This window comes from Mytilus trossulus, chromosome 4 (genome assembly GCF_036588685.1).
Source record: "Mytilus trossulus isolate FHL-02 chromosome 4, PNRI_Mtr1.1.1.hap1, whole genome shotgun sequence".
Taxonomy (NCBI): Eukaryota; Metazoa; Mollusca; class Bivalvia; order Mytilida; family Mytilidae; genus Mytilus; species Mytilus trossulus.
Genome location: NC_086376.1, coordinates 23829196 through 23841543, shown reverse-complemented (window position 1 = coordinate 23841543; position 12348 = coordinate 23829196). Strand labels below are relative to the sequence as shown.

General features: G+C 30.9%; 1 protein-coding gene across 1 annotated transcript in view; it reads left to right on the top strand.

Moving 5' to 3' along the window:
- The first annotated feature begins 621 nt into the window (after positions 1–621).
- The window catches only part of LOC134714911 (uncharacterized), a 97029-nt gene continuing 85302 nt past the window's right edge, over positions 622–12348 (top strand). Inside the window, exons 1-2 of the mRNA XM_063576613.1 lie at positions 622–929; positions 7994–8104. The gene's annotated coding sequence lies outside the window, so the exon portion shown is untranslated. The remainder of the gene's footprint in view (positions 930–7993; positions 8105–12348) is intronic.

Genomic DNA, 12348 nt, shown 5'->3' with positions numbered 1-12348 from the left:
TTTCTTTTAGAAACTTGGTCATACCATTCAATAAATAATTGTTTTTTAAAAGTGATATATTGGTATGATATTACAACCTACTCCTCTTGGGGAAAGTGTTATGAAACTTATTATAAGATACATCAAAGATTTGATAAAATAACATGCAGAATGAGAGTTTTGGTATACATCTTAAAGTATTCAGTCTATTCATACAAATTGTACAAAATTCAAGATTGAAATCACAATACATGCAGTATTTAACTGTATTTAAAATTAAAATAGTACAGAATGCTATTAATGTAATAAAGAGTATAATATATTGTTTACCCAATTATGAATGTTTTGTTGTGTTACAAAGCTTATTTTTAATATGCTTATTTTTATTTTTTGGTTTAAGGTTACCCCTGAATAGTTGAAAGGCAGAATTAACAGTGAAGTTTCTACAATAAAGAAAGGTTAATTTTAGATATAGACATTTTGATTGAATTACCAGATAGAAAGAAAGAAAAGGTAAAATTATACACCTGAACGCCTGCTATTGATCATAAGTCTTATAATAAATAGTCAACATAAATATCAGTTTTTAATCGAGTAGAGATTTTCTCCTTGGTTCTAAATGACCATTTTTAAATGGATACTGTAATCCTACGATCGGTAAAGTGGATAACATGATTTCTTGTAGGTGGTTATTGATAATATTACACCAATATTTATATCATATAGATTTTTACTGAAGTCTATAATAAGGATAATAATATAAAGATTTAGTGAGATAGTTTATTATAGTGATAACATTAAGACTTACTGGGTAGCTGAACTGATATTAATTGCATAGGTACAAATTAGTGTGACCAGGAATTATAGTTGATGTGTTTGTAATTGGTTACAGGTAAACTCTCACCTGCATGGATGTTGATTTCTATTAATCAGCTGTTTCATCTCACCAGGTAAGTTAATTTGTTGGTATTCAAAAACGTTTTACTTTGTAATATTTAAATATGTCAGCTTACTAAATGTAAAAAAATATGATATCAAAAAAATTGATGATAACACTGGCATAACCCTCTTCAGTTGACACATCAAGATATAAATGTTGAAGTTCTAATATTATATTTGTCATCTGTATAGTTGATTAGGTTCAGTAGTATAGGTGAATAACTTTATTTCAATGTTTATAATTGACCTTTATGACTTTTTTAGTATTTTGTAAAATCAGGAACTAGTAGAATAAATCAATTAGTTTTAGATATAATATTGGAATTTTTGAGTTTTATGGTGTTTCAATGGTGTACTATAAATGTGAGTTATTGTTTTGTTAAATCTATGGAGAAGAATCAATAGTACATGTATTATAAATGCAAGTCTGAATTTGGAATATTTATTATGCCAATGCCCTCATGATTTGTACTTTTCTGATATTTCTAGCTAGCTGTATGAGATTCTTAGATACAACAAAATAATAATTCAGCAAACCAATGATTTCAGTTTTAAAGTTATTATCAGTCAATTTTTGTCCAAGCCTCAGCAGTTCAACTCCTGGATCCATGAATTAAGGTTAAAGTTAAGAGGTAAAGTATGTATCTCTGATACTCTAAGCATTATGTCAACTACATTTGGTGTATGGAATGATTGCGAAGTGTACACATCCAATCTGACCCTGACCTCATTTCCATAGAACATTGTCAAGTATGTGATACATGAAGTAAAACCTTCCTGGTACAGACAGTGGCGGATCAAGAAAGGAGTAGGTCCGGTAAGACCCCTTTTTGGCCCCAAAATATAACAGTTTTACAAAATTGTTAAAATGTAAACTTTAAGTTATTCATTGGACAGTTAAATGCTTCTGTTACATAAATATGGGCTGTTTTTGACAATACAATGCACATATATCGGGTTGTAGCACCACGAAGTCATGCTAAATTACTGAAATCTTCAAAATTTTATCATTTAAGTTAAATTTTAGACGGTTTCCGTGTAAAACGGAAGTGGCCTCATTCGTGTTCATCCATAATATTGAAATGTAAGTTGTATTTTAGGATAATACATAACATATATTAAGGTTGGGGATGAACACGGATGCGGCCACCTTCATTTTTGACAAAAACCACCTGAAAAGTGACGTTTTTGGGCATATTTGAGAAATTTTTCATATTTTATCTTGAATCGGATCGTTTTTAATGACTAAATCAGTTGAAATCTTTGACATATACTAAATGAGTCAAGTGAAATAAACACGTTAGTGTTTAAAAAGTGGTCAAAATCTTTCGTCAGATGAAACTGAAATTTGAGGCCAAAATGAGTCCTTACCGGACCTACTCCTTTTCATAAGTGGGGGCCCACTGACTGACCTAAGAGGGGGCCCGCTCCAGTCACGCATCAGGGATTCCCTATATAAGCAACCAAATTTTTTCCCAAAAAGGAGGGGCCCCCTAAATCCGCCTCTGACAGACTTTCAACTTTGATTAAACTGGATATGTAAAACAAGCAAGACATTTCAGCATAATGATTCTTGTTATATTTTAATCAAAATTACAAGGAATCTTCCGGATGGTTCTTTTAAATTAGAAATGTAAAACTAAATTGTCATTTAAAGATGTATTCTTCTGACTTTTCAGTCTTGTTCAGTCTCCTTGAAATCTCGTTCTTGAATTTTTTCCAAAACATGTGATACAAGTGGAAAATATCAATGATTTTTAAAAATATTATAATCAAACATAACTCTGTGAAAAAATTGTGCATTTACAATGAATGTTTTTTGAGTAATCCAGTTTTCAAAATTTGCGACCAATCAAGTCAATATTTTTAGCCAAAATTTTGAGAAAATGGGTTAAGGATACAAAAAATGATTTTACAAGAATCTTGTACATCCCATATCATTTTGGTCTTTTCAAATTTCTTAGATATGTATTTTTTTCAATCATTTATAACAAAATAAATGAAATAATTTGCATTTTTTTCTTGAAACTGAGAAAAATCACAAAAATACAAAATTGACAGCATGGTCAATTTTACACAAAAAAGCGTCAAAATATGATAAAACTTTCTTATATTAACACCTACCTATAGTTTTTTTAGTAAAATCTATTCAGATTGGTCCACTTCATCTTTATAGAAAGTATGAAAAAAAGTTTAGTTGAGGAACTGTGATTTTTTTCACGATAAAAGCCAAAAAAAGGTAAAAATCAATGAAAAATGGGAAAATCATCAAAATTTGGCATTTTCAAAGGACCGTAGTACAAAAAGAAGTGCACCTCCATATGATTTTTTCTTCACCAATTATTTTGTTACAGTCTTATAAACCCAAAAATCAGGTTAAGAAAAAAAGTTTAATTCTAGAAATATTTGGCTCCTCAGAGGTATTAAATCCAATACTTACACTATATATCAGCTGACTGAAAGTTATATTTCTAGTATGTGAGTTTCTTGACAATTGGCAATTTAAGATTTTCTACTATATATTTTCATTGAATTGAGGTATTTTTGTAAAATTTATAGGGAAATAAAAGAATATATATATGATTTTTGTCATCATGTCGAGAGACACACTAAATAAATAAATGTCCAAAGAATATCAAACATTATAAGTATGATAATGAGCCATTATCTGCCTCCTTAAACTTCTAAAATGGTGATATTCTCTAATCTTTCAAAATTAGGATATTTTAACAAAAATAGTACAGTAATATAGTTGACTGTTGTGTGTTAGTTTAAGATTGACATGTTTGTTTGGCCATTTTACATTTGGTTAAATGTGTCAAAATTTGACATGAGTCAAATCCTTACCCAAAAATGTATATATCATATACCAACCAAGTATTCTAAACAATTGTCTTATTAGAGCTCATCTTTTAAAAGCAGAATTCTATCAGTATAATGGATAACAAATTCCAAACTTTTTACAAATAAATATAATCTAAAAAAACAACCTAATAAGCAATCATTGTTGAAATAAAGCTGAAATGTGCTTTCCTTTTTTTATCATTAAATCATAATCCTTTGCAAATTACTTTTCTGTCAGAGGGGCTCTTCCACTTTCCAGATTTGAAAAGTTTACACCTATATGTCATCAATGACTTTGTATCAGACATCTTTTTTATAGTAAAATATCTGTTTAGGTATTATAAAGCCTGTGGCGAATATCTAACTATAAATGTCAAGATTTCAAAATGATGCTGTATACACAGATTTTGTTCTCAACCAACCCTCATTGTCAATTTATGTATGTTAGTCTAGGCATCCTTAATTGTATCTGTTGCATCCTTTATCTCAACTTCAATCCTCATTGCAGCATTCATCACAGTCACCAATCTTTTAACTATTTAGGACATAATCAATATAGCAGAATTTAATGTGAAAGTATAAGTTATGGTTTGCTACTGACCCCCTACAGATCCATAGAGGGTAGGTAAAATCCTTAGTGGGTGAGGTTATGAGGCCGAAACACCTATTGATTTTATTAACCCTCTAGTCACCATGTGACGCCATTAAAACAATCACAACATGATTATTTTCTGGCAGTGCGATTAGGATAATTAGATAGCTTCTATTCATTAGGGCCCCGCCTAAGGCGGGTCGCCCTATAGTGATCAGTCTGTCCGTCCTTCCGTAACACTTTAGTGTCCGCTCTATATCTCGAAAACCGTTATGATTTCAAAGTTTATACTTGACATCCATTTTAACCAACACCAGAGGGTGTGTCATGATGTATGTACAACTTCCTAGGTCAAAGGTCAAGGTCAAAAACTTTGGTTTCAGTTGACAACCCTGTGTCTTTTGGTGAAGATCGTGTCCGCTTCATATCTAGATAACTGTTATGATTTTATACTTAATACTTAAGGTAGCACTCCACAGTTAGGTGTGTAGTTTCGCATTTTGGCCCCTGTGGATTTTTAAAATATGAGAGCTAGTGTGAAATAAAATTCATTTTTGAATAGCTGAGTACTAAAATAGCCTTTGTATTGGGTTTATATGAACATCAAGAGTATGTTATGCATGTAATATAGGCTGTTTTCTGTATGACAGTCCGTATTTGCATGCCCATACCATACATTGGTCCGGCAATTATTGCTATGTTTTTTTCCAACTTTTTCTTGCACGAACTTTGTGATGAGATTTGACGAAAAAATGAGGCGAAAGACACCCATTTTTTATTTGATCATAAGAAGATCTATACAAACAGTTTCTAAAAAGGTATCACTCAAAGGCATTGAAATTCTAGTTTGGTCCAAATTTTGGGGGGATATGTGACATGTTTACCCCCCTTTTTGCAATATTTTATTGTAAATAAATGCAGAATGTTGCCATGGATACACATTAAAGGAATTATTTTTCACCCTTTTAACTCAAATCAAAATCAAATCTATGGAAGATACTGATTACATACATATGCACATGTACAACACAAACATTAAGGTTAATGTAGTAGAAATCCAGGAATAGGAGATGATAAAACATTTTGTGGCTCATTTTTAATTTTATTTTCTAACTGTGGAGTGCTACCTAACATGATTATTAATTAACACCAGAGGGTGTTTCAGGATGTATGTATAACTTCCTAGGTCAAAGGTCAAGGTCAAAAACTTTGGTTTCAGTTGACAACTCCATGTCCTGTGGTGAAGATCGTGTCCGCTCCATATCTAGCTAACCGTTATGATTTCAAAGTTTATACTTGACATCCATTTTAACCACCACCAGAGGGATTGTCATGTTGTATGTACAACTTCCTAGGTCAAAGGTCAACTTAAAAAAAACTTTGGTTTCAGTTGACAACCCCATGTCCTGTTGTGAAGATTGTGTCTGCTCTATATCTTGAGAACCGTTATGATTTCAAATATTATACTTGACATCCATTTTAACCAACACCAGAGGATGTGTCATGATGTATGTACCACTTCCTAGGTCAAAGGTCTGTCTGTCTGTTGGTCTGTACATCGCTAACAAATTTGATCCACACTATATTTTGAGAGGACAGCTGTTATTAATTCATACTTTATACCTGACAAACATTTTCAACTTAACATATATATTAACCAACACCAGAGAATGTGTCATAATGTATGCATCCGTCGGTCTGTCCATCCGTTCGTTGTTCTTAACAAATTGTGTATGCTCTACCTCTCGAGAACCGTAAATATTTCATACTTTATACTTGGTGGGTCATAATATATTGAAGGCATAATTCTAAAAATATGTGACAAATATCAATTGGGCAGCACCTTTAAACATATTGTTCAAATATCAATCCATATATCCAGAAGTCACCTTAGAGCTAAGTCAACAATGAGTTCACATCATGCAGTCATATCACTATTATACTATGAAAGTAAGTTGAGAATATTTATCAGTTTTAACTTAAAATCTAAGATTAAAATCACACGTGAGACTATGTAATAACTTCAAATAATGCTTCATATCAGATTATCCATACAACTTATTTACCCCCACGTTATTGACAGCGGGGCCCACAGAGATGGCTCCCATCTCAATGATATCTAGTTATTTCTAAGAAGCTCCTGTATTACAGCCACCAATGGGTCTTCAACACAGTGAGAAAATATTGCAGGCAGAGGCAGACTTCAGCTTGTCCCTATGTTGAGTTTTCAAGTTAATTGCTAATACCTATAAATTCTTTTATCAATCAGTTTATGTCACATGATTTACACACAAATACAATGTTGATTGCAGCTTTATCTGCAGGAACATTGACATACTTCAATGTCTATAAAATACCTGAAGGATGTTATTTGATAGATTCATATTAATTTGAAAGGAACAAATAGTGGCTTTTATACCTTATCCTCTTGGAATTCCAACCACACATAAAATATTAAAAAAAAAATAGGTACAAGTTTGTCCATTTACAGATAATGCATTATAAGCAATCAGTAAAGGAATTATAACCTCTAAAAAAGGTCACAGTATGCTGCAAAGATTGATTGAAATCACTTATATAATCATTTAAAAGTAAGGATATATATAACCCTAGGCCTTTGCTTAATCAGCTATGAATTAGTACTTTAATATGACCTAGTCCACAATTTCAATGAAAGTTAGAATTCTTAAAATGATTACGATTTATTGCTTTTAAAATACAGGATCTTTGAATTGATCTGATGGTTATATATCTTTTTTATCTAATTGAAATATATCCATGAAGGAGTATAATACTAATGGATAAGTATTTTAAATGATATATGGTTTACTGCATTATATTTCTGACTAAAATCAAATGTTTGAAAAACGCTCATGAAAAGACAAGATTATACCTATTGAAATTATAAAGTTTTCACCTAAAGAATGACTAGATGTTTTGATAGATCTGTTTGTCCCTCAATACTTATGTATGGAGACAACATAGGGTAGGATCAAGTATTTTAGATATAGTCAATTGATTCACCATGTTATATCTTGTGAACTTGTTTTTAAAAATTGAGAATTTATATGAAGTAGTAAATAGATAATGCTAAAATCATTAATTATGTCATACATACTCCTGGATTAGTATGTTTCCTTGGCTAGTTAGAAATGATGTCTTGATGTCTTGTCGGAGGAACAGTACATAAAGATAAACTTTTGACCACTCTGTTGTTTTCAGCAGGGTAAATGTATTCAGTGGAGGGAATTCAAGTTAATTCAGTACAAATCGTACCAGACACACGTGTAGGGGGTCGAAATAGACTAAGGTTGGCAGGGCAGTAGATTCTGACTATTAATATGGTCTTTATAAGAGTTTAACACAAAAACAACATTATTGTGTTAGCAAATACTTCTCCTTTTGATAAAAATGGTAAAGAAAGTAAGTGAATGAATGTATGGAATTATAGAGCCTCTTGTAATTTTTTTTTTATTAATGGTGCAAAACTTACAATTTAGTTCCCCCATACCTATATTTTTTTGACTAACTAACTATTGAAAAGAAAGAAGTTAAGAAGATACTAATTATAATTCAAGGTCAAATTACCCTGAAATTACTAGCACACAATCCAGTAGTAACTGTATTTTATTGTTTCAGATTTGCTATGAAGAAGTAGAAGCTATTAAAATTGGTAGTGTCCACTGCAAAAAATTGGATAAAGAAGACAAATTGGTTGAAGAGAGCTCTAGATCTGTAAACTCACTGAAGGTTTACTTTTATATATCAATGTTTATTATGTCTTTAAGTATTATACAAACTAACCTGGGATTTATGTTGGTGGCATAAGCAAAATTTCAAATAATTTGTATCTAATTTTTACTTAAAAAATAGTTATAACTGAAATGACCTCTACATTAAGTTCACACTTGTGGTTATATATTAAAAATTCTTCTGTCCTAAAAAGCTTTAATTTATTATATATATCTATACATGCATATACTTATAAATGAAGACATTGGTCTACTTTTCATTAATAAGTCCTTTGGTCCAATCATCATTCCTAATAACTCAAAGTTTGGTTTGTAAGGATCGTCACACATATTTTTATATGACCGCACAAAAATTTGGTGCAATAGATTTGTTAGAACTTTGACCACATTTATTTTTTGACTAAATAAAATTGAGAAAGGAAATGGGGAATGTGTCAAAGCAACAAAAAAACCACCATAGAGTAGACAACAGCAGAAGTCCACCAATGGGTCTTCAATGTAGCGAGAAACTCCCGCACCCAGAGGCGTCCTTCAGCTGACCCCTTAAAAAATATGTATACTAGTACTGTGATAATGGACTTCATACTAAGCTCCGAATTATACACAAGAAACTAAAATTAAAAATCATACAAGACTAACAAAGGCCAGAGGCTTCTGATTTGGGACAGACGCAAAATTGTGGCAGGGTTAAACATGTTTATGAGATCTCAACCTCCCCCTATATCTCTAGCCAATATAGAAAAGTAAATGCATAAAAAAACGTGCATTAAAATTCACCTCAAGAGAAGTCAGAGTCCGATGTCAGAAACCTTTATTATGTCAAAATTTGGATCACAATCCAAATTCAGACAGTATCAAGCATGAATATTGTGACCAAATTTGCCCCAACCATTCAGGGTTCGACCACTGCTGTCGTATAAAGCTGTGCCCTGTGGAGCACCTGGTTGCATGATATTTGGATTGGTACAAACAAGTTCTATTTCTTTATTTTTGTTGAAAGATTTACAAATATAATGCTCCAAATTTGTTGAAAAAACTTAAAAATTGAATATTTACAAGCAGTTATCGGGATAATCTTTAATGATTTCAATGCTAAATTTGTATTCAATTTTGGTTCCATGATTTCCATTATGAAAATCCTTTATTTTCTACTTAGAGTTATTGGACTTAAAAGACAAACTATGCAGAACTGTAGAATTGACAGATTATTAACACTGCATCCAATCTAAATACATGTTTTCATAACGATTTCTTGGGGAGAGAAAATGGTCCAATTTCTGTATGCCTTATACCATCAGCCAGAAATTTCTAAATTTGAAACTCATAGTGTCCACCCTTGTTAAAGTATATTTGTTCTGAGTAATAGAAGTTCCACTGGACACTGTGTTATAAACAACGCCATAATATCATTCAATAATCTACACCATTTATTCTGTCAGGAACAAATACTGTGAATATGTGTTCAAGTGGAAATAATATTACAGAATATTTATTCCACTTGGAACTTATGTTATAAAGAACTTCTATTTCATAACCCCTTAGAACCTTTTTGTGCTTTATAAATAATGCTTTTTCAAGCAAGTGCCTCCATTTCTGAGCACCCATGTCGCACCCATGTCAATATTTCAAGTGTCATTTTGACACTGATCTTTAAATTAAGCACTCTGCTTTTGTTTAACTTAAGTGTGCATTATATTAAACTTTAAATTATGCACCACAGTTTTTTTTTTACTCTAAAATTCAAATACAGATCTAACTGTTATATATATTCAATAAGGGATTTCTGCAAACTCACTCTTTGGTATTTTGTGATATAAACATATCTTTTTATTTTTCAGTTAATGACAAACAAAATTGTTATTATTTATGTAATTTTGGCTTATTTTCACCCTTGTAAAGTATTCTAGAATATGTTAGTATTTTAAAACTTAACTGTAAAGAAAATTTGGTTAAAAGAATTATATAAAACATTTAAAAGTCAAACTGGAATATATGGAAAATTATGTCATGAAGGTATTTTCATCTGTTGAATGCTTCAAGAGTGCAGATCAAAATTGACATGGCAAAGTTTCAAGGAAATATAGACCCCTTAAATAGTCAAATAAAAATCTGACAACTTTTAGCTTTTCTTATGATGAATCAATTTTCTTTCATTGATGTTTTCATTATATAAATGAATTGAATACAAGTTTTATTTAAATTTTGTTGATTTTCCTAAATGCCACTTATGATTTCTAGGCCATTTTTCAAATAAAAAACTGCACATTTATTTGCTTGGTACAAATTTAAAGTTTTAATTTTGAATAAAAACTTTTTGACATGGTAAAGAGAATTTCTACAAGGTATTCTTGCCACAATGGAATATATAAATTTTATACCCATCCATTTCACCTGTCTAAGAATATTGTACTTTTATGTGTCAAAAATAAGATTGATATTTGAATCAATGCTCTTAAAAATCACTTTAATATAAGCCTACCAAATTAGATTTTTAGCTTTCCATACATAATTATGGACAAGTTATGATTGAACATGCCTCGTACATGGTGACAAATTTTTAACAAGTTTAAAAGGCTGCAAAAACTACATCGTTAATGTAACCATTTATAGCAACTTCTTGAAAGCAGAAAGTTAAATTTGGCTCTGACAAATGGTCTTAAACACTTTATAAGGATCTTGATCGTTTAAAGTAAAGTTTATACAGCCTAACATTAAACAGTTTTCAATTTTAATTCCTCTTTAATGATATACTAAAATTAATTCTTTTTTTCAATACAATATAGTCTGCATACCTAAGTCTGAAGGTGTTTTTTGAGGTCATTGGGGTTCAAGCAATGAATGATTTATGGTATTTTAATCAGTCCAGTGTTAAAATTAATGGATGGTGTTTTCATTTTGACAATTTTAATACAACATAGTGGTAATTAAAATTTTCAATGAATGAATGAAATATGAGTTAAAATTTGACTTGTGAATAGAATTGTATAGAAATAAAGCCAGTTTTCTGAATGATATAATTGGACTTAAAGTTATGATTCACTATATAGTAAGTATAGTTGATTATAAAAAAAGGCTGGAAACTTAAAATATTCTCACTGAGTTTTCTGTTATATAAAAATAAGATGATCACAGTCATGGGTATGGTTGCCAATGAGACAACTATCCATCAGAGTTTAAAATAACTAACAAGTAGTAAAATCAATCTTTGCAATTTTAGGAAAAACATTACTGTTTTCTAAATGGTATGCAAAAATATTTAAAATTTGATGAAAATTTATGACTGAATTTATGCATATTTTTCCTTGCTCTAATTGTCATAAACTACACATTTTTTTCTATGATCATTATGGGTGTCTTAATTAAGTAACCTTCAGGTATATGTTTTCTTTTAAGGTTTTTGATAGTGGTGAACTATAAAAGAGTTCTGTTCTAATATATTTAGCTTCTCTTCTTCAGAAGTAAGGTCAAGTTACCAATTTTCTAATAATCAACATTTCTTAAATATTCAAGTCCTATACATACCTGTGTATCATATGCACTAATTTTATCACCTACTTTAGTGATAACAAATCATTTGATTATTTAAAAGGAATCGGTTACAAATAACAAAATGTAAATACACAGGTTATTATTGGCTTTAAGTCAATACTTATGTTTACAAATTAAACACTTAATGCAACTTTAATCAATATAGGAAATGGGGCAATTATTTTCAAAAGTTCCAAACAGGTCAACCTGGTCAAGGTAAGGGGGAACGGTTCAGATTGCTGTGCATCATTGAAGACTATTTGTTGAACTGCAGCTGTTGTATTTATCAGAGATAGTTTTTCTTTACCATGGCAGAATGTTTACCTCAAATTTAAGAAGGGCCTTGTAGGCGGATCGGTCCAACTTCCAAGTAGTTACAACTGCAATCACTAGCCAATCATCACTGAGGTTGTGTGAGATCAACCCCTACTTGTGTGGTGCAATCAACTCCCAATCTTAAATGATCAGGTTTGTCAGTTTTTTAATTGAAGGTTGGTGGTTTTCTCAGGGGACCCTGCTTGCTCCACCATTAAATAGCCCTAGAGCAGTGCTTAAAAATGGCATTGAAAAAAAATCAAAAAAAATCAATCAAATCCAATTTAATATTATGTATGGACATTTGTTGCGGTTCTAATAAGAAAGAATATGTAAATGAAAGATGACAAAATGATTACAGCTAATTTCCTAATGCATGTAAAGCAAGTCTTTGGTTAG